The following is a 24,375-nucleotide window of genomic DNA, read 5'->3' as shown; positions in this document are numbered from 1 at the left end:
CAAGCACTCCTCCACTATGCTATAATTTTTCTCTGCCGAGGTAAGTTTCCTGCTCGCTCAAGTAGGTGACTGAATGCTCATCCCCATTCATCTCTTGCGACAGCACCGCTCCTAGGCCTACCTCTGAGGCATCTGTTTGTACAATGAAGGTTTTCCTGAAGTCGGGACTGATGAGGACCGGCTGTCCACACAACGCCGACTTCAGATACCTGAATTTTTCCTTCTCTTGAGGTTTCCACCATACCATCACCAACTTCTTACCTTTTAACAGGTCAGTTAGGGGTGCCAATCTTCCAGCAAAATTGGGTATAAAATGATGCCGAGGCATGCCCTCACCTGTGTGGTACTTAACAGCTTGGGCCAGTTTTCAATGGCCTTGGCCCTTGATCTTGTTCACTTGGGGTTTGATAACCCCTGGACCGATCACGTAACCTAAGTACCGGGCTTCCGTGAGACCTATCGCGCATTTCTTTGAGTTCGCTGTTAACCCCGTACCTGGGACAGGTAGGTATTCCAATCCGCACTAAAGATGACTATATGGCCTAAATAGGCCGACGCATACTTCTGTTTAGGCTCTAGCACTATTTCCATCAGCCTCTGGAATGTGTCCGGAACCCCATGTTATAAAAGCAGTCTTTTCTTTCGCCGACACTGTCAATGGGACTTGCCAGTAACCTTGTTGAGATCGAGCTTGGTGAAGTACTAGGTCTCCCCCAGTCTCTCAATTAGCTCGTCCCCCGGGGCATTGAATGAGTTATCAAAGTTTGACCTCTATCCAATGCACCAGGGGGATGAGCTAATTGAGAGACTGGTGGAGGCCCAGTACTTCACCACATTCGATCTCACCAAAGGTTACTGGCAGATCCTTTTTCCATTAAGTCTATGACATCACGTGCTTAAGCCCTTCAGCCCCCAAGCCTGTTTTCACCTTCATGACCAGGCCAAATGCTCCAAAGGATCCCACTGATTCGAAGAATGTTTTTTTTGTAACATATTGCACTTCATGATAGAGGTAAAATTTATGCTACATGACTTGCGTTTATTTTGCTAAAATTTTTCAATTTTCAAATTTTTATTTTTATGCCCTTAAATAAGAGAGCGATGTCACTCAAAAAGTTAACAAATAACATTTCCCACATGTCTACTTTACATCAGCACAATTTTTGAAACATGTTTTTTGTTAGGAAGTTATAAGGGTTAAAAGTTGACCAGCGATTTATCATTTTTACAAACAAAATTTATAAAAACATTTTTTAGGGACCACAATACATTTGAAGTGACTTTGAGGGGTATATATGACAGAAAATACCTAAAAGTGATACCATTCTAAAAACCACACCCCTCAAGGTGCTCAAAACCACATTGAAGCTTATTAACCCTTCAGACGTTCCACAGAAATTTTTAGAATGTGGAAGGAAAAAATCAACATTTAACTTTTTTTTCACAAAACATTTACTTTAGACCAAAACTCTTTTATTTTCACAAGGGAAAAGGGAAAAAAAATGGACCCCAAAATTTGTGAAATTCCTCCTGAGAATGCCGATACCCAATATGTGGAGGAAAACTACTGTTTGGGAAGGAGAACCAATGGACTTTTTGAGAGCAAAATTTGCTGGAATTAGAGGATGTCATATCGCTTTTGGAGAGCCTCTGATGTGCCTAAACAGTGGAAACCCCTAAGTGACCCTATAATGGAAACTAGACCCCCTCAAGGAATGTATCTAGATGTGTGATGAGCGCCTTGAACCCCCAGGTCCTTCAAAGAAGCTTAGAGCATAGAGCCGTGAAAATAAAAAAAAAATCAAATTTTTCCCACAAAAATGTTATTTTAGCTCCAAATTTTTTATTTTCACAAGGGAAAAAGGAGAAAATGGAACCCAAAATTTGTTGTGCAATTTCTGAGTATGCCTATACCCCATATGTGGTCAAGAAATACTTTTGAGGCACAGTGCAATGTTCAGAATGGAAGAATCACTATATTGGAGTTAGAAAAATATTCAGAAATGATATTTTTCTATCTACTGGCTAACACGGTACAAAGATATACAACTTTCCTGTATCATATTGGAGTTAATATTTTGCTGAGCTGGTTTAGGGTTCCATGTCATATTGGCAGAGTGCTCAGCTACATAGAAATACATGCAGCCGCACACTCCGGTCCCGAGTGCCAGCGGCAGTGCCGGGTATTGAGATGCAAGACTCATGCTAGTTTCTCGCAAGTGTGACACCGGCCTACCCCATATATGGCTGCACAGTACTGCTTAGCAATACGGCGAGACTCGGGAGGGATGGAGAGCTATTTGCCTGGAGTGCAGATTTTCCTAGAAAAGTTTGCAGACTCCAAATACAGAGAGCCTAAGTGCTCGAAGAGCAAAATTCCCCTCAACTGACCCCATTTTGGAAATTATACCCCTTTGGTAATGCAACTACAGGTATAGTGACAATTTTGGCTCCATAGGTGCTTTCCAGAAACATGCAGCAGTGGATGTTCAGGAGTGAAAATTGCAAACTGCCGTTGTAGAGACCAGTATGTTATATTGTTTAGCTCATGCTTCTGGAGACAAGCACCCGTAAATTACGTGGGCTCTCATCACTACAGAGTCCTGCAGTGTGCAGGCACCGGGAAAGGTCAGAGAGGTCCAGTGCCTGCGCACTGCAGGACTCTGCTCTGCCTTCAACAGGGCAGAGCAGTGCACCTGCGCCGAAGCCGCGACGGGAAGCCAAGAAGAGGACGTCACCGCTACAAGATGGGAGGCACCGGACTGGACCGTGACACCCATCGGACCAAGACTGGACCTGGACCACCCCTGGGTGAGTATAATATAACCCGTTTTTCTTCTCTTTCAGATTACAACGGGGGTTATCTACAGCATTACAGAATGCTGTAGATAAGCCCCTGATGGAGGTGCTGGCAGCTGATAGGGCTAAAAATAGGTGACAGATTACCTTTAATGTATAGATTCTTGTTTAATTTGCAATGGGAAGTTCCTATGGCATTGTGGGATTGTTCCTGTAGCATTGTATTCTTATTATGACACTGTGAAGGGAACAGCAGCCATTGTTCCTCCATGCATCTGAGGAGAAACTTCACCATTCGTTTTCTTCATGCTCCTTAAACAGCCTGCTCTAAGCATAGTTGGTAAGCACTATCTATGTGTAGTCCTGTGTTTATCAATACGTTTGCTGTACTAAGTAAGTAATCATCACCCATGTATTACCTAATGTTACTGTATTACCGCATGTTACCTGTTGTGAGTTCAGTTTCCCCTTCGTCACTGAGGTCTGGTGAACTCCCTATTCTGGTAAAGGAAGGTAATGAGCCTGATTATCAGGCACCTGAGCCTGATGATGATGACTGGCTGAGTGGAGTCACGGACTGGATATAAGGCTGCCGACGCCCTTCTGCCCTGCGGGTGAGTTCTCTGTGGACTTCTAAGAGACCAGTCTGATTCCTGCTCCTCTAAAGCTAAGTTTTCTGTTTTGCCTGTTAGCATTTGTGTTTTGTTTTTGTTTGCCTTGCTTTTTTGGATTCTGCCATTCCCTGCTGGGGTGAGCTGAATCTCCTTTTGCCGGTTGCTCTGTCTTCAGAATATTCCTGAGTACTGACATAGCTTTTTGAAGCCTAGCGTCTTCAGGGCCTTTTTCACTGTCAGTTTGTTGGCTCTTATTTTCATAGGGTTTTTCACGGATTGCAGACAGCAGCCTTCCTGTCCTTTCCTATCTAGGTAGCTTGGGCCCCGTCTTTGCTCAGTCTGTCTTTCTGTGTTAGTGTTCTTTCTTCTTGCTTCACCGTCATTATATGTTGGGGGCTGCCTTTTGCTTTGGGGTCTGCTCTGGGGCAGTTTAGATTTCCCTTTCTGTCTTTAGGCTATATAGTTCTCCGGCTGTGTCCGAGGGGTCTAGGGCTTCGTAGGAACCCCCCACGGCTACTGCTAGTTGTGTTGATAGGTTCAGGGGTCTGCAATCCGATAGCTGCCAACTTCTCTGGTTTTCTGGACTTTGCTAGCATTTCTATTTTTGCCTCCTACGGTGACTCATTCATAACAGTTACCTGTGTATTACCTCATATTACTGTGTATTGCAGACTATTTGTGTTTTATGCTCTGTGCAGTTATATATTCTGAAATGCTCCTGTTATTGCATCCTATAGTTTCACCCTTTCCTGTCACATCTGCAATCAATAAAAGGTTACAACTTACAACCTCTTTTTCTTAAAGACAGGGGTTTTTTAGCTACATGTCTCACTACACCGTGCTAACGTGTATGAGGACAGTATACATACATTAGCGCTCTATAGAGTCAATATCAAAGAGCTTGTAAGCGCTGCACACCAAGCCTAAGACACTAGCCACCAATTGTAGTGAAGGTCTGTTCTTGAGAATGGAGAGAATTTTTAATCAAAAGTAAAATTGCAATTTTAGCCCTTTATCATGATGAGAGCAAACCTTTAAGGCAGGGCTATTAACCTCAATTACACAGAGGGACAAAGTTAAAAGCTTGCAGAAAGTTGCATGCCAACCTTTATATTTGTTAAAAAAAAGTCTACAATTGAGGAAGTTTTTTCTTATCAAATTAAATAACTAACTTTTGGAATTATAGTGGAATAATATAATGTTATGCAACAGCAGTAAAAAGCATATGGCCCAATGACCTAATTTAAATATCTAATAACAAAGGATAAAAAAACCTGAATAAAACAGATAAACTATGATGCAAATGTAAGAAGATGAGCTGAGACAGAGGCAACAGTGCCCTTTGAGGCTGGAACTATCGGGACTGTCACCACTGTTGCCAGGGGAGGGTTCTTTTGGGAGGGGAAGACCTTCACGCTGGACAGCAGGGGGCGCGGGGAATATAAAAGGGACTGAGCGCGAGAATGGGTCAGACTTTGCTGGAAAGCAGCAGGTGTACAAGGAGAAGGGTGACTCCCTCCCCGCTGCTCAGACTACTAACGCCACGTCATCCAACCCCCAGCGTACTTACTCTGAAATTGACTGTGTCACGACCAAGCTGTCTTCTGACCATTCCCTTCTGGATGGCTCCTTCCCGCCTGCAGTTGCAGATAAGCTGACTTGCTCCGTTCTTAGAGACTACTCCAGAGGACCACCCGCTGCCGTGTTCTGCGAGCGTGCCCACGGTTCGTGTTTGGCGCCATCCCTGAGAATTCTGTCATGATTCAGTCCAGTTTTTCTGCTGTCTTCTCTTTGAACTGGTCATGTGGGGGTTAATCCCCTCTGCCTCATTCTGGAGCTGGCTGGGCTATTTCAGTCCTCTGCAGCCTGCGGGCCAGCATCAGCTGTACTGCAAGCTTCCAAGCTAGTGCCTCTGACCTGTATTCCTTTAGTGTTCCTTCTGCCCCTGATTACCTGGACTTATGTATGACTCAGCTTGATCGCTGGACTCTGCTTCTGGTTTTTCCTTTTCTGATAGCACGCTTCCCGACTGGCTTTTGACCCTCTGGCTTGTACCCTGACTCCGTCTTACGTTTCTGACACCACGTTCCCGGTAGGTCCTAACCTTTTGCTCGTCCCTGACTACGCACTTGCTGTCTCCTTGGTACTTCTGCTCCTGTCAGTTGCTGACTTCGGCTAGTCTGACCACTCTTTCATGACCTGTGACACCTGTGCTGCTGCTCCATGTTACTACGCTGTGTGTGCAACCTCTCTTCCCTCACCAGCACCCAATGGTGGAGGTTGCGCTATACTGCACTGCAGCAGCACGTTACAGAATCTACACAAAGGACTGTTTCTACGTTCCAGCACACTCAAGCCAAGCAAGACCGGATACATCAGCAGAGTCAGAGACATTGTCCACGATTTGCGACGTCGTCGGGAGATATTCCAGCCTTTTCACTAAAAGAACTGCAAGCGATAAGTTACATTTTTCTTGTAAACCTTTTTCTCGAGCATTGTGTTTGTGTGCAATTCCCGTCGTTGTCGTTACTGAACTTGCCTCCCTGCCTGGAGTATTCCTTGTTTAATTATCTGTTCAGTAAATCCTATTAACCCCTTCTCTGCCTCCGGTTCTTCACTGCATCCAACGAACCTCTCTCCTTTATACAAACAAAAGTGCTCCCAAATACAGTATGATACCCCCACAGTGAACTCCTCCACACGCACAGTATGATGACCCTACTGTACCCCTCTCTCTCAGTTCCTCCAACAAAGAATGATGACCCCATCACAGTATGATTCTCCAACTGTATCACCACACAGCCCTCCATACAGTATAACGGACACATAAAGTCCTCCATACAGTACAATGGCTCCACATTGATCTCCATAAAGTATAATGCCCCCACATAGTCCTGCATAAAGTGTAATGGGCCCCACAGAGTGCTCCATGCAGTATAATGGCCCCACACGATGCTCCATACTGTATAATGGCCCCACATGATGCTCCATACTGTATAATGGCCCCACATGATGCTCCATGTTGTATAATGTGCTCACATAGTGCTCCATACAGTATAATGGCCTCACATTAAAAAGAAAAAATTCTGTATATACTCATGTATAAGCTGACCCGAGTATAAGCTGAGGCACTTAATTTTGACAAGAATAACTGGAAATACTTATTGACTTGGGTGTAAGCCTGGTATGCACTGTCCCATAATCCCTATTCTGGAATGCATGGTTTCTCATCCCCATCCTTGTCTGCATGGATCCTTATTCACATTCTTTTCTGCATGGCTCCTTATCCCCATTCTTGTTTGCATGGCTCCTTATCCCCATCCTTGTCTGCATGGCTCCTCATCACTGTCCTTGTATGCATGGTTCCTCATCCCTATCCTTGTATGCATGACTCCTTATTGCCATTCTTGTCTGCATGACTCCTCATCCCTATCCGGGTATGCTGGCTCCTTATCCCTATCCTTGTCTGCATGGCTCCTTAAAGCCATCCTTGTATGCCTGGCTCCTTAAACCCATCCTTGTATGCATGGCTCTTTATCCCCATCCCTGTCTGCATGGCTCCTCATCCTTGTCCTGGTATGCATGGCTCCCATCCTAGTCTGCATGGCTCCTTATTCCCATCCTTGTATGCATGGCTCCTTATCCCCATCCCTGTCTGCATGGCTCCTCATCCCCATCCCTGTCCGCATGGCTCCTTATCCCCATATTTGTATGAATGGCTCTACATCCCTGTCCTGGTATGCATGGTTCCTCATCCCTATCCTTGTATGTATGGCCCTCATGAGAAAAGCATTAAAGAAAAAAAACATCCTACTTACCTTCCCTGTGCGCCCTTGCAGCATCTTGTTCCGCTGCCAGCAGCTCCTGTGGCTGGCCGATCACGTGCCCCCACTCATTAAGGGAATGAACGCCTATGGGAGTGGAGAGAGGTGAATATTGATTACCTTAGTGAGCGGGTCCCTGTGACAGTCCAGCAGTTGCTGGAAGCCGGCGGCTGCGGCTGACACTGCGCTCTATAAGAGAAATGAATATTCATTGCCAGTGCAGTGAATATTCATTTCTCTTTAGCAGCGGGCACAGTTACAGCCACAGCTGCTGGCTCCTGCCTCCTGTGACCCGCTGTTCCCCCCGCCGTCTTCTAGTTCTGAGGAGATGGCGAGTGCCCACTGGGAGGGCTGTGTGCCCCCTCTGGCACGTGTGCCATAGGTTTGCACCACTAGCCTAAATCATGAGGGGGATCTGCTGCTGACACTGTTATAGGGGTAATGTTGCCCAATTCTGTGCTAATGTCCCCCATTTGGGGCCCCTTCCAGGTATATATGTCTCCCATCCTGGTATATATGATCCCCATCCAGGTATATATGGCTCCCCCATCCTGGTATATATGATCCCCATCCTGGTATATATGGCTCCCCCATCCTGATATATATGTACCCATCCTGGCTGGTATATATGGCCCCCCACATCTTTACTTGTACATATGGACCCCCGATCCTGGCTGGTATATGTGGCTCCCCCATCCTGGCTGGTATGTATGACTTCCCCCGCATTTTGGTATATATGCCCTCCCAATCCTGGCTGGTATATAGTGCCCCACTATCTTTGTATATAAGACCCCTCAATTCTGGTATGTATGACCCCCCATCCTGGTTTATATGCCCCCCATTCTGGTATATATGCCCTACCCATCCTGGTATACAGTGGGAAAAAAAAGTATTTAGTCAGTCAGCAATAGTGCAAGTTCCACCACTTAAAAAGATGAGAGGCGTCTGTAATTTACATCATAGGTAGACCTCAACTATGGGAGACAAACTGAGAAAAAAAAATCCAGAAAATCACATTGTCTGTTTTTTTTTTCATTTTATTTGCATATTATGGTGGAAAATAAGTATTTGGTCAGAAACAAAATTTCATCTCAATACTTTGTGATATATCCTTTGTTGGCAATGACAGAGGTCAAACGTTTTCTGTAAGTCTTCACAAGGTTGCCACACACTGTTGTTGGTATGTTGGCCCATTCCTCCATGCAGATCTCCTCTAGAGCAGTGATGTTTTTGGCTTTTCGCTTGGCAACACGGACTTTCAACTCCCTCCAAAGGTTTTCTATAGGGTTGAGATCTGGAGACTGGCTAGGCCACTCCAGGACCTTGAAATGCTTCTTACGAAGCCACTCCTTCGTTGCCCTGGCGGTGTGCTTTGGATCAATGTCATGTTGAAAGACCCAGCCACGTTTCATCTTCAATGCCCTTGCTGATGGAAGGAGGTTTGCACTCAAAATCTCACGATACATGGCCCCATTCATTCTTTCATGTACCCGGATCAGTCGTCCTGGCCCCTTTGCAGAGAAACAGCCCCAAAGCATGATGTTTCCACCACCATGCTTTACAGTAGGTATGGTGTTTGATGGATGCAACTCAGTATTCTTTTTCCTCCAAACACGACAAGTTGTGTTTCTACCAAACAGTTCCAGTTTGGTTTCATCAGACCATAGGACATTCTCCCAAAACTCCTCTGGATCATCCAAATGCTCTCTAGCAAACTTCAGACGGGCCCGGACATGTACAGGCTTAAGCAGTGGGACACGTCTGGCACTGCAGGATCTGAGTCCATGGTGGCGTAGTGTGTTACTTATGGTAGGCCTTGTTACATTGGTCCCAGCTCTCTGCAGTTCATTCACTAGGTCCCCCCCGCGTGGTTCTGGGATTTTTGCTCACCGTTCTTGTGATCATTCTGACCCCACGGGGTGGGATTTTGCGTGGAGCACCAGATCGAGGGAGATTATCAGTGGTCTTGTATGTCTTCCATTTTCTAATTATTGCTCCCACAGTTGATTTCTTCACTCCAAGCTGGTTGGCTATTGCAGATTCAGTCTTCCCAGCCTGGTGCAGGGCTACAATTTTGTTTCTGGTGTCCTTTGACAGCTCTTTGGTCTTCACCATAGTGGAGTTTGGAGTCAGACTGTTTGAGGGTGTGCACAGGTGTCTTTTTATACTGATAACAAGTTTAAACAGGTGCCATTACTACAGGTAATGAGTGGAGGAAAGAGGAGACTCTTAAAGAAGTTACAGGTCTGTGAGAGCCAGAAATCTTGATTGCTTGTTTCTGACCAAATACTTATTTTCCACCATAATATGCAAATAAAATGAAAAAAAAACAGACAATGTGATTTTCTGGATTTTTTTTTCTCAGTTTGTCTCCCATAGTTGAGGTCTACCTATGATGTAAATTACAGATGCCTCTCATCTTTTTAAGTGGTGGAACTTGCACTATTGCTGACTGACTAAATACTTTTTTTCCCCACTGTATATGCCCCTCGTCCTGGTATATATTCCTCCTATCTTGGCATATCTGCCCCCCCCATCCTGGTATGTATGATCCCATCTTGGTATATATGGCACCTCATTCTGGAATATATGACATCCATCACTCAGCACACATAAAAAAACCCGATTCTACTCACCTTTTTTTCATCCCTCGCATTGTGGTGTCCTGTTCTGATGCTGGCAGCTGACTTCAACGTCTAAGGCCTGTTTCACATTTCCGTTTTTTGACGTCAGTCAAAATCCGCCATTTTTTTGTATTGCACATGCCCGGCAGATTTCCTCTGGCAGGGATTTTAACCCTGCATAGCGTTCCAGAAAGGTCGTTGGAAATCTCTCTCGCTTAGGATTATGGGTGTGGAGAGCAGTAAATAATCATTTTCCTTAATAGCGGACACACTTGATCGCCCATCTGCTGCAGGAAGCTGGTGGCTGAGGCTAACACGTGTGTCTGCTATTAAAGAGAATGAATATTCATTGCTCTCCACTCTTCCCACCCATCTCTCACCAGAGGCTTCAGTGCATAGAGGAGGGTGGGATTATGGGCGTGGGGTGCAGTGAATATTCATGTTCTTTAATAGCAGGCATACCTTCCTCCCAGGCCTGCTTGGTGCATATCCAAGCACCCTAGGCAAACTCGAGTAGCGAGCACTTGCTCTCATCACTAGCACAGTCGTCTGAATGCCTAAGGGTATGTGCACACACTGCAGATTCACCTGCAGGTTTTTTCCTGCGGAACCGCAGGTAAAACCGCAGGTAAAGTGACCTGCGGTTTTGCTGCAGTTTGGCCTGCGGTTTTGCCCTGCGGTTTGACATCTGGACAATGGAATAGGTGGCAAACCGCAGCAGAATCCGCAGAAACAATTGACATGCTGCGGAAAAAAACCCGCAGCTTTTCCGCAGGTAAAAAACCGCAGCGTGAGCACTGCGGTTTTTAAAACCCATAGGCTAACATGGTAAAGTACCATGTCTGCGGAAATGCTGCAGTTCTGCAGGGCCAAAACCACAGCAAAACCGCAGCAAAACTGCAGCGTGTGCACATGGCCTAAGGTTTCTCGTTGGGGTGTACTCATTTTTGCATTACGGTCGAATGAATTTGTAAGGAAAATTTCTTTTTTTTGGGGGGGGGGGTTGCAAAATAACAGATCTTGTTTGCAATCAATGGCTCAACGTTTGTGGGAAATTTTATAATACTATATATATAAATACACACAAATATATCTATTCCCCATGGTGTCCGCCATGTTTTCTTTTCGGGTGTAGTATTGTTATTGCAGGCCGTGTGACAAATGGCTGCTCATACGCTCGGCATCAGCGTTTTCCTACGGTCGGTAAAGCATCTCATTATGTATTTTAGAAAATGATCTCTTTATTAACCCCCGACCCATCCCTAACCTCTTTACTGGGAAACGTTAAAGACAGAATCTGGTAATTACTAAGACGGATAAATAATTAAAGAAATGACCAGGAAGAGGCGATCTATATAACCAGTTAATGGACACTCGAGTTAAAGATTTATTTATTTTTTCTTACGGACATATTCCAAAAATTTTTTACCTCAGAAAGAAGATGCCAGCCACAGGTGAGATGAGCGCGGCGCGAAAATGGGTGCGCGCTCCCGCCTCCGCCCGCGCTTACAGCTGCAGGAGCGCGCTTTCAGAGCAAGTTACCTCAGAAATTGTCGGGAACCCGCCTCTGAGGCGACTCCGGCTCTAGCTTTGGCTGGTGGTTGAAGTCGGTCCGGGAACGAGCAGAAGAAAGAACGAGAGAGAATAGAGATCGTCGGGGACGGGCAGAGAGAGATTAAAAAAAAAAGAGCTCGTCTCTGGGCAATGGCGGCGGTGGCGCGCTGCGCGGGCACGTCTCTCAGAGTGAGAGTGTGAAGGGGAGCTGAGAGAAGCGGCTGCCGGAGCTGTGGTGGGAGCTTAAAAAATAGATACATTTTGAAAAACGAAGAAGGAGGAGGAGAAGAGCAACCCCCAGGACTGGAGCCCGCAGAGGGTAAGTGCAGCTCGGTACATTGATCCATCTTCTGTAGTAGAAGCCGAGGTGGCATCTCCTCATACTCCAGAATCAGCCAGCGATACAGCAGACATCCTGCTGATGGACGGAGAAGTGCTGAATATGACAGGACCACCTCACAGCACCCACCCGCACGTCTGTGTGAGGGGCAAGCCCCCCAGAAATGCCACCCAGCTGTTCTTAGTAATCCCCCAATCTACCCACTACCTGCAAAAGTAGCCTATGCCCCCCAACCATGCCACTCTGTGCCCCCCATTAATAGGCAATGCCTCAATCTGAGCAGACCCCAATAATAATCCAGTGCCCCCAACCATGCCACTCTGTGTCCCCCATTAATATGCAATGCCTCAATCTGAGCAGACCCCAATAATAATCCAGTGCCCCCAACCATGCCACTCTGTGTCCCCCATTAATATGCAATGCCTCAATCTGAGCAGACCCCAATAATAATCCAGTGCCCCCAACCATGCCACTCTGTGCCCCCATTAATAGGCAGTGCCTCTATCTGAGCAGACCCCAATAATAATCCAGTGCCCCAACCATGCCACTCTGTGCCCCCCATTAATAGGCAATGCCTCAATCTGAGCAGACCCCAATAATAATCCAGTGCCCCCAACCATGCCACATTGTGCCCCCATTAATAGGCAATGCCTCAATCTGAGCAGACCCTAATAATAATCCAGTGCCCCCAACCATGCCACATTGTGCCCCCCATTAATATGCAATGCCTCGATGTGAACAGAGTCCCCAATAATAATCCAGTGCCCCCAACCATGCCACTCTGTGTCCCCCATTAATAGGCAATGCCTCAATCTGAGCAGACCCCAATAATAATCCAGTGCCCCCAACCATGCCACTCTGTGCCCCCCATTAATATGCAACGTCTCTATCTGAGCAGACTCCAGTAATAATCCAGTGCCCCCAACCATGCCACTCTGTGTCCCCCATTACTATGCAACGCCTCTATCTGAGCAGACTCCAGTAATAATCCAGTGCCCCCAACCATGCCACTCTGTGCCCCCCATTAATATGCAACGTCTCTATCTGAGCAGACTCCAGTAATAATCCAGTGCCCCCAACCATGCCACTCTGTGCCCCCCATTAATATGCAACGTCTCTATCTGAGCAGACTCCAGTAATAATCCAGTGCCCCCAACCATGCCACTCTGTGTCCCCCATTACTATGCAACGCCTCTATCTGAGCAGACCCCAATAATAATCCAGTGCCCCCAACCATGCCACATTGTGCCCCCATTAATATGCAATGCCTCGATGTGAGCAGAGTCCCCAATAATAATCCAGTGCCCCCAACCATGCCACTCTGTGTCCCCCATTAATAGGCAATGCCTCAATCTGAGCAGACCCCAATAATAATCCAGTGCCCCCAACCATGCCACATTGTGCCCCCATTAATAGGCAATGCCTCAATCTGAGCAGACCCTAATAATAATCCAGTGCCCCCAACCATGCCACATTGTGCCCCCCATTAATATGCAATGCCTCGATGTGAACAGAGTCCCCAATAATAATCCAGTGCCCCCAACCATGCCACTCTGTGTCCCCCATTAATAGGCAATGCCTCAATCTGAGCAGACCCCAATAATAATCCAGTGCCCCCAACCATGCCACTCTGTGCCCCCCATTAATATGCAACGTCTCTATCTGAGCAGACTCCAGTAATAATCCAGTGCCCCCAACCATGCCACTCTGTGTCCCCCATTACTATGCAACGCCTCTATCTGAGCAGACTCCAGTAATAATCCAGTGCCCCCAACCATGCCACTCTGTGCCCCCCATTAATATGCAACGTCTCTATCTGAGCAGACTCCAGTAATAATCCAGTGCCCCCAACCATGCCACTCTGTGTCCCCCATTACTATGCAACGCCTCTATCTGAGCAGACCCCAATAATAATCCAGTGCCCCCAACCATGCCACATTGTGCCCCCCATTAATATGCAATGCCTCGATGTGAGCAGAGTCCCCAATAATAATCCAGTGCCCCCAACCATGCCACACTGTGCCCCCCATTAATATGCAATACATCAGTCTGAGCAGAGCCCCCAATACTAATCCAGTGCCCGCAAACCATGCCCAATGCCACATTGTGCCCCCATTAATATGCAATGCCTCAATCTGACCGGAGCCCACAATACTAATCCAGTCCCCCCCCCCCAACCATGTACAATAAAATATTGTGCCACCATTAACATGCAATGCTTCAATCTGACCAGAACCCCCAATACTAATACAGTGCCCCCAAATCTGCCCAATAAAACATTGTGCCCCGTTAACATGCAATGCCTAAATCTGACCAGAGCCTCCAATATTAATCCAGTGCCCTCCAAACCATGCCTAATGCCACATTGTGCCCCCATTAACATGCAATGCCTCAATCTGAGCATAACTCTCATTGGATTAGTATCCAACGCCTCCAAAAACATGCCCAGTGACACATTATGCCCCCAATAATATGCAATGCCTCAATCTGAGCAGAGCCTCAATACTAATCCAGTGTTCCCAACCATACCCAATGCCACAGTGTGTCCCCCAATAATGTGCAATGCCATCCAGTGCCCCAACCATACACAATGGCACAATGTGCCTCCATTGACATGCAATGTATCAATATGAGCAGAGCCCCCAATACTAATCCAGTGCCCCAACCATACACAATGCCACAGTGTGCCCTCCCAATAATATGCAGTGCCTCAATCTAAGCAGAGCCCCCAATACTAATCCAGTGGCACAATGTTCTCCCCAATATAATGCAATGCCTTAAACTGACCAGAGCAACCAGTACTAATCCAGTGCACCAAACCATGCCCAGTGTCACATTGTACCAACCAATAGTATGCAATGCTTCAATCTGACCAGTGCCCTAATACTAAACCAGTGCCCTGACCCATACCCAATGCAACATTGTGCCCCTGATAATATGCAATGCCTGCATATGACCAGTGCCCTCAAACCTTACTCCCTAATTCCTCAATATAACCAGTGCCTCCCAAACCATGCTGAATACAACATTGTGCTTCACAATAATATGCAATGCCTCGATCTGGTTAGTGCCCCTAATGCTAATCCAGTGCCCCCCAAACCATTCCCAATGCCACACTATGCCCCTCACTAACATTCAATGCCTCAGTTTGACTAGTGCCACAATTCTATTTCAATGTCCCCCAAACCATACCCCCATTAACATTCAATGCTTCCCAACAATGTGTTCCACTACCCCCAGTACTACCCACTGTTTCCAGTGATGCCCAGTACCACCAGTGCTGCCCTTTGCCCCCAAGTATCACTCAGTGTTTGCTACAACTGCTCACTGCCAATTTTATTCCCCAGTAAGCCTAAATTTTAATCTGATTTTCCTGTAATACCATTACATCCCCTTTTCCTTTGCCAGCCCGGTGCCCCCTGCTCTTCTTTGCTTTTGTGCATCGTCTCTCTAACCAGCTAATTAGTTTTCATCCAGATTTACAGCCAGCTCATCCACACTACATTTAGCTGCTGGCTGAATAATTACCAACCTGGTGCCCACTTCTATCCTTTCCCACTTTTATCAATACATGCTTAGTATTATCCCTCACAGAACGCCAATCAGTCCATTGTCAAGGGCTTATGGTATGCATTCTTCCTGCAGTTTAGCACTAAATGCCCACCTCGCCCTGTATACCGGCCCACATATATGCCTATTTAATTCTGTGCCCATAAAGCAGCGTGCTGGATGGACAATGATAATGCTATGCTTTCCTGTGAATGCCTTATACATATGGATTATGCCCCCCAGGATGTTATTACAGAAAGTCACTGCAACCTTTACTTTGTAATGTACATTTGCAGCATAGCTTATTGCCTGTAATGGCTTAATATACTGGATATTCAGATGCATGGGGGCAGCAAAGGGTTAACAGCTTCCACACAGGTAGAGTCATACATTGTACATTGCATATCAATAGGGGCTTTTTTGCAATCTCTCTTATAATAACCCTACAGTCCTTACTTTCATCATGTATTTTTCTCGCCCGGCTTCAATTGTTAAAAATTCCCACTATGCAGATCTATATTTGGTTTATAAGGGTTGTCTGCAAGCAAAGGAATGACCCTTTTAAATGCACAGTGTCCCCTATGGATAAAGGTTGCAACCCGTATTATCTATAGTACAGCTATCCTCTAGGTAGTCATTATACCTGGCAGAGTGTAATTTCATTTGTTCAGGATTATTTGTGTTGTGTTCACCTCTCGCACCCTCCTCCACTCCTTGCCGTCCAACTCATTGATTGCTATGATCAATACATCCTCATTAATTGCAATGATTCTGATGTAAGTTATTAAGATCCTACGATTGGAGTGTTGGGAGCAGCCTTTTGTTAGAGAATTCATCTAGACGGTGGAAGTTTGGAATTTATTTCTGCCTGTGGTTTAAGAGATACATTGTTTGTAGCCGATCATTCCTAGTGCTAAGAGATGATACAGAGTTGATTCTTTGCCTTGAAGAGGTAACAGACCCTTACAAGGAGACTTTTGCTGCACAGGAAGTATTTTCAAGAAACTACGAGCTTTTGTTGCATCATGGAAAATAGAAAGTTGGATGTGACCGTTACCTCACAGGGTTAAACGTATCTGCTGATATGCATAGAGACATGGTGTCCGAAACCTGGTAACAACAGGTAAAGTCAATAGAAATAATTGGGTTCACCATGTGTATAGCACAATGGTATCACAACATTTGTAATAAACAAGTAGGATATCCTGGCAGCTCATCTGAGTGAATTGGTTCATGAAGCTGCCACCTGTGCAACAGGAGACAACAAGTCGACATGTACCGTAGTCGAATTGTACACTTTTTTCCCAATTTGTGATGTGAGATTACTGTCTGGAACTGCAGCAATTCCTTTCAAAGGGCTGAAAGATCCAATGACATCACCTTGTTGCAATCCACTGCGCTGGGTAGCCCAGTCATTGTCTAATTTTAATTCATAAGCATTTAGAATAAAATTTGGTAATAATTCACACCATTGATACCACGTATAAAGATATATCTAAGTTAATGTGGAATGTATTACAGTAAGACCTATTGATCAGCTTAGTTCCTTTGGCTGTCGGAAGTGCTGAAAGGGTTAAAATAATTGACCAAAAATTGAGCCCTTCTTGCAAGGAAATGTTAAATGTCCCATCAGTCTAAGGATATAAGGGCCTGAATGAAGATATGTAACGTTATTTATAATGAGATCATTCTTTCCTCTAGCTTCCCAGTGGTGGAAACACAAAATAGATGAGGTCTCAAGCCGCCTGCTGCAATAGTGCCTTCATTAATGATGAGGTGTCCATTGTATATTAGTTACCCAAGTTCAAAGATGTTAAGTGTACTGTTCTGCAATATAAAGATTTTATGGGTGGGAAGAACAGGGTGTTGGAAAGTGCAAAGAGTGTTAACCCTTTGTATTATCTCACATGTCTGATCTCTTCCCTTGCAATGATTTTAAGCATGAAACGAATGGAAATACCCTGCTTTCCAAACCTATAGGGAATGCATTTTTTTCTAAAATCTGGTCAGTGCTTATACCTGGTAATTTTTTCTTTTCTTTGAGGGCAAAGGCTTGCCAAATGATTAAACCATAGTATGATGTGCAAGACAGATCACAATCGTTGTTAAACTCATTGGATGCAAATAATATTTGTCTACTCCTGAACTGTGCTTTGAGCTTTTGCAATATTTCTTCCATTCTGTCAAGAATGTGCTGTCAAGGCCTTCAGCTCGTTAGTGTGAGCGTCTTCGTGTTCAAGCAGTCGCCAAACTGTTTAATGCATTAAGACTATGTATTGTTAAACTATCGGAGGCACATCTCATTATAATGAGACAAGTCGGTAATGCACATCTGTATTCGAGCAGCAACAAATATTGTGCATACTGCTTATAATGCAACAATGAAAATAATTGCTGGTCTCAAGAATCAGCCTGTTGATTTGACAGGGAAGGAGGCATTTAACATTCTTCTTATCTGAATCTGCAGTGTAATGTCTTGTGAGGAGGAGGATATCCTGGAGCTGAATTTGATGTGCTAAATCCAAGAAGTATCAATAGATACATCCTTGATTGAATTCTTTCTTTCAAAAGGTTACTGGACAGCACAAGTTATGATGTATCAGTCTGTGTATCGATCGTTTATAGAGCATGTTTCCCACTAAGGGCTCGTCTAGATGAATGTATAAAACATCCGTGTGTTATCCATATGCAAAACAGGTAGCATACGGAAAGCACAAGCACTAATGCAAGTCAATGTGCTAGTTTACATGAACGTTTTTAACATGCAGACTGATGGCATGATTTGAAGGATTGGCGACATAGCAGCGGTCGGGGGTCGCTGCTTACCTGTCAGACGAGGCGATCCTGAGGTCCTCCCGCCTGCGTCCGCGCGTCGCTCGTCGGCGCCACAGGAAGCCCAGCAGGAAGCTGATGATGAGAAATGGCCCAGGACGTTCTCGCGCGATCAGCAATAACCAGCGGGGAGCCGGTCGGAGGTAAGTATCAGACATACCGATATCGCTAGCAATATCGCTGCTACGTCACCAAAACCAGTGACGTTACAATATATTGCTAGCGATATCGCTTAGTGTAACAGGCCCTTAAGATCTTTTTCAGTTGTCAGTGATTTTTCTCAATACCCCAAAAAAAGTACGAATTTTAAAGTCCAACTGATGGGAGGTAATTCCACTCAGCCACAGAAAATAACAGGATAGAATGGAGCAACAATGTCTTCTAATTTCACAATGTCATGCTGGATGGAGCTATCTATTTTTAGATATTACTGTCCACAATGGGGAACCCAATCTAAAGTCCCTATTAGTATGCCTGTGGAATGTGAGAGGACACCCATGCAAACACAGGGAGAACATACAAACTCCTTGCTGATGTTGTCTTTGGTGGGATTTGAACCCAAGGCACCAGCGCTGCAAACAACAGTGCTAGCCACTGAGTCACCGTGTTGTCCATCTCAATATCCATAACTCTACTTTCCATTATTGGTTACGTGAAGGGTACAGCTAAGCCTGCATTCATATACAGTGGCTGCATTAGGGTAAAAGTTATAAAACCATCTCCAAGCAGCTTGATGTTCCTGTGACTACAGTTGCACACATTATTCAGAAATTTAAGCTCCATAGGACTGTAGCCAACCTCGCTGGACGTGGCCACAGGAGGAAAATTGATGACAAATCAAAAAGACGGATAATACGAATGGTAACAAAAGCGCCCAGAAAAACATCTAAACAGATTAAAGGTGAACTTCAAACTCAAGGTACATCAGTGTCAGATCACACAATCCATCATTGTATGAGCCAAAGTGGACTTCATTGTTGAAAAAAATCATAAAAAAGCCAGACTGGAATTTGCCAAACTACATGTTGACAAGCCACAAAGCTTCTGGGAGAATGTCCTATGGGCAGATGAGACTAAAATGGAACTTTTTGGCAAGGCACGTCAGCTCTATTTTCACAGGCAGAGAATGAAGCATATCAAGAAAAGAACACTGTCCCTACTGTGAAACATGAAGGAGGCTCTGTTATGTTCTGGGGCTGCTTTGCTGCATCTGGAACAGGGTGTCTAAATTCTGTGCAGGGTACAATGAAATTTCAAGACTATCAAGGAATTCTAGAGAGAAATGTGCTGCCCAGTGTCAGAAAACTTGGTCTCAGTCGCAGGTCATGGGTCTTCCAACAGGATAATGATCCAAAACACACAGCTAAAAACACCCAAGAATGGCTAAGAGGAAAACATTGGTCTATTCTGAAGTGGCCTTCTATGAGCCCTGACCTAAATTCTATTGAGCATCTTTGGAAAGAGCTGAAACATGCCGTCTTGAAAAGTCAACCTTCAAACATGACAAAACTGGAGTAGCTTGCTCTTGAGGAGTGAGACAAAATACCTGTCGAGAGGTGCAGAAGTTTAATTGACAGTTACAGGAATTGTTTGATTGCAGTGATTGCCTCAAATGGTTGTGCAACAAAATATTAAAGGGAATCTGTCACCCCATTTTTCGAGTATCAGCTGCCGGAATCGCCATCAGGGGCTTATCTACAGCATTCTGTAATGCTGTAGATAAGCCCCCGATGTAATCTGAAAGATAAGAAAAATTAGTTATATTATACTCACCCAGGGGCGATCCGGTCTTGGTCCGATGGGTGTTGCGGTCCGGCGCCTCCCATCTACTAACGGTGACGTCCTCTTCTTTGCTGCCTGTCGTGGCTCCTGCGCAGGTGTACTGTTCTGCCCTGTTGAGGGCAGAGCAGAATACTGCAGTGCGCAGGCGTCGGACGTCTCCCGGCGCCTGTGCACTGTAGGACTTTGCTCTGCCCTCAACAGGGCAGAGCAGTTCGCCTGCGCAGGAGCCACGACAGGCAGCAAAGGAGGACGTCACCATTAGAAGATGGGAGGCGTCGGACTGGACCGCGACACCCATCAAACCAAAACCGGACCCGGACCGCCCCTGGGTGAGTATAATCTTACGTGTTTTTCTTATCTTTCAGGTTACATCGGGGGCTTATCTACAGCACTATAGAATGCTGTAGATAAGCCCCTGATGGTGGTGCCGACAGCTGATACTCGAAAAATGGGGTGACAGATTCCCTTTAAGTTAAGGGTACCATCATTTCTGTCCAGGCCTATTTCATGAGATGTTTTTTTTAATTCTGTGGAAGCATGGTTGAAAAGCCGTGTGTGACTTTCATTTGTTCATTTTCATAGATTTTTTATTTATTATTACTTTTGTCAGATTCAAGTTATTTCTGTCACCATTGTGGGTTTTTCTGTCATTAAATGAGGGGTACCAACAATTTTGACCACGTGTGTATAAGGTGCAGGCACGTCCCACAAAATTAGAATATCATCAAAAAGTTAATTTATTCCAGTTCTTCAATACAAAAAGTGAAACTCATATATTATATAGAGTCATTACAAGCAGAGTGATCTATTTCAAGTGTTTATTTCTGTTAATGTTGATGATTATGGCTTACAGCCAATGAAAACCCTAAAGTCATTATCTCAGTAAATTAGAATACTTTATAACACCAGCTTGAAAAATGATTTTAAAATCCAAAATGTTGGCCTACTGAAATGTATGTTCAGTAAATGCGCTCAATACTTTGTTGGGGCTCCTTTTGCGTCAATTACTGCATCAATGCGGCATTGCATGGGGGAGATAAGCCTGTGGCACTGCTGAGGTCTTATGGAAGCCCAGGTTGCTTTGACAGCAGCCTTCATCTCGTCTGCATCGTTGGGTCTGGTATCTCTCATCTTCACCAAAACCTTGTCAAATGACAAATGCACTAGCATGCAAATGCACTAGCGTCTCTACAAGATAAATAGACATGCTGCGAGCGATAAAGATGCGCTGCATGTCCGGGTACGCAGGTCTGCCTCCTGCTTGTTTGCACGTCCCATTCACTGTGCTGTAACATCTGGACACTGCGGATTGGACTCTGCGGCTGTATACAGCGTCAAACACGCAGCGTTTCCTGACCGTGGAAATCAATTTCACCTCATTTTGTGCAACTTAAAGTGGCAACAAGTGTAGTGGAGAGGCTAAAGCATTACGACTCCCTAAAAAGGAACGTTTTTGTTGTTGGAGGCCATAGGCAATTACTATCTCTTTACTTTCTCTTCTTGATTCATTGTTCTATAGTTTTGTATTTAGCTTCTGTCCTTTGCACTACTGGTAGCATGAAGAGCTATTTGTAACCCATTTAGGTTGCACAGGCTGTAAATCTCCTCCAGGATGGTACATCCATGCATACTATCGTAAGAAGTCTTTTGTGTCAGCCAGCACAGTCTCAAGCATAGAGCAGATACAGGATGAGGGCTCTTACATGAGGAGAATCGGATAGGCCCAGAGACGGAACTGGGACCGGTATCTGCCGTTTGTTTAAGCAGGAACAGGAGGATCCCTGCAGTAGCTCTACAGATTGACCTCCAGTGAGTTACTGGTGTGAGTCTAACCAAAGTATCAGAAACGGACTCAATGACAGTGGAATGAGGGCCTGACATCTTGTAATGGAATCTGTGCTCACAGCCGAGCATAGTGCAGCTTGATTAGAATTCATGAGCGAACACCATAATTTGAACCCAGTTCTCCATGCAAATTAAAGCAGATTCACACTGATCACATACAGTATGACGCCTTTGAGTATGTCATGCTGTTTGCAACATCATCCAGCATGATTGGTTTGGTGGTGGGTCATTTTTTGGTTTGGATGTAAACTATTGAAGGGTCACACAGCTCTGCAATCTTTTATTTGTCATTGACACACCTTATGCTGGTGCAGTGGTCCATTTGGCTACTTCTTATAGAGGACAATGTCTGGCTCTTGTGGCCATAGTTTGTAGGCAGTTCCTGGATGACAAATGCATTGATGCCTTTATCTAGCCTCCTCTTCGCCCAGATCTAAATCTAATGGAGAATCTTTGAGACAATATGTGTCAGTGGTGCTACCAAGTAGCTCCATAAAATGTCCATGATCTCACTGATATGATCCATGTCTGGGAGCAAGCACCATCCATGTCTCATGAGCAGCATGGCCAGACTTCTGGAGTGCATACTGAGTTACATTGCGAGATGCAGTCATTAAATTTGCACAAATTAGATCTGCATATGATTTTGCATTTTTTTAAATGTTTTTAGGAGGATTTGGAATCCAGCCCTCAATTAGTTGATATGTTTGGTTTCCATTGACAATTGTTTTTTTTGTTTTCAACAAACTATACAATTTATCAGAAAAGATTTTAAACTCAAATCTTGTATTCAAAGTGATCTGATATGTACAGTAAATGTAAATATATACTTTTTGCATAAACTAACTATAAATGAAAGCGCACCAGACTGCTTTCCTATACAGTAAGGGCCCCGTTACATTTAGCGAAGCACGAGCGATCCCGACAACGATACGACCCGGTCAGGATCGCTGGTGCATCGCTAAATGGTCGCTAGTGAGCTGCCAAACAGGCAGATCTCACTAGCGATGCAGCGGCGATCGTTACTTACCTGTCAGACGCGGCGATGAAGACGTCCTCCCACCCACGTCCACGCGTAGCTCGTCGGCGCCAGCAGGAAGCCGCCGCCGCGAAACGGCCCAGGACGTTCTCGCGCGATCAACGATAGCCAGTGGGGGAGCCGGTCGGAGGTAAGTGTCACAAAATCGGTGACGCTTTAGCGATATTGCTAGCGATATCGCTATGTGTGAAGCCCCCTTTAGAAAGATGGCCTGCTATCTACATGCCAGGTGGATGGGAAAAAAGGGACTCTTTATCATCTATCAAGCCTGTATGGATTTATAGACATGCCAAATTTACACAGTACATGCTCTGTACAAACATATTTTTTTTTCACCAATTACGGTAACTGTGTATATGTAATTTGTAATACCTGGACTTATTATCTAAAAGAATATGATATATATGTACACACATAGTTGCTGAAAATGAATGGACCTGTAATAATTTGTATGAGCTTTTGCAGTAAATCTGCCATATAATCTTATTTTACCTATTTTTTATCTGTAAATTGCAGTATGAAAGTTCTTGATTCCTGTGGTGGCAGTATTGCTCTTTCTGCAGATTTTTCTTTATTCTGTGTCGATGTGCATGGTTTCTACTTGTGCTGTTTAGATTTACTATAGCAATGGCAATTTTGGGGATTGCTCTTCCTATCCCAGTTCATTCCCTGAAGAAATATACCCACCATGTATCATCTTGCAATGCTTTACTGTTTAATATTCAGTAAATTGAGATCTGTTGTGTCTTGTGTAGTTTTCACAGAATTTTTTCAATTTAAGTTGTCTGATGCGTGGATTATAAAAGAAATGGTTCATCCACTTGTAATATGGTCTGATAGAAAGTGCATTCAGAGATGCATTTGTAATACTTCTACCTGCTCTTGAAACCTAACATGTTGATCAAGGGGTAGGCAAAAAAAACATGAGGCTGATGCTAATTGTATTGACTCAACATATATCAATCAAACTAGTTCCCTGGATCAACATCCCGTCACAGAATCTAGTACCCATAACCTGCGATATGTTTTTCAAGAAAGTCATCTAGACCCTCCTTGAAATTTTTAGGTGAACCAATCATTACATCATATGGCAGAGAGTTGTTTATCTTTAAAGGAATTTTGAAATTTAAGTAATTTATCACAAAGATTTATCTACTGTTATGTCTGATTTCCTTTTAATAAGTAGCCAGCTATCCAAAGTTTAACCCTATGAGAGTTACAAAACAGCTGATGAAACACGCTAGATCTTCCACGGCGCATTACAGCAGATCGTACTCCTGACTTGGCGATGGCAAATTATGTAAGGTGCTGTAAATACGGTACATCTTTGGATTGTACTGCAAGATATAAAGTAAATTATTTAAAGAGTAAAAATTATTTTTTGATGTTTTTTCCAAATTACATACGTAACAAAGAAACTTTGTAATACATCTTATTAGAGAAATCTGCTTTGTTCTTCTCCTAGACTGATATTTAATACTCTAAATTATCAAGTCACGTGTTAAATCTGTCTTAGGGTGAATAAAGATATCCCAATTACTGAGATAGGAGATTACAGTTGGTGCTCATAAAG

General features: G+C 44.5%; 1 protein-coding gene across 2 annotated transcripts in view; it reads left to right on the top strand.

Moving 5' to 3' along the window:
• The first annotated feature begins 11,439 nt into the window (after positions 1–11,439).
• Positions 11,440–24,375, top strand: part of PTPRF (protein tyrosine phosphatase receptor type F) — a 1,130,165-nt gene continuing 1,117,229 nt past the window's right edge. For both annotated transcript variants that reach the window (XM_073544479.1, XM_073544478.1), the window contains exon 1: positions 11,440–11,734. The gene's annotated coding sequence lies outside the window, so the exon portion shown is untranslated. The remainder of the gene's footprint in view (positions 11,735–24,375) is intronic.

The sequence above is a fragment of the Dendrobates tinctorius genome, unplaced genomic scaffold (genome assembly GCF_039654945.1).
Source record: "Dendrobates tinctorius isolate UK_male_01 unplaced genomic scaffold, ASM3965494v1 ptg000138l, whole genome shotgun sequence".
Taxonomy (NCBI): Eukaryota; Metazoa; Chordata; class Amphibia; order Anura; family Dendrobatidae; genus Dendrobates; species Dendrobates tinctorius.
This window is presented reverse-complemented; position numbering and strand designations above follow the sequence as displayed.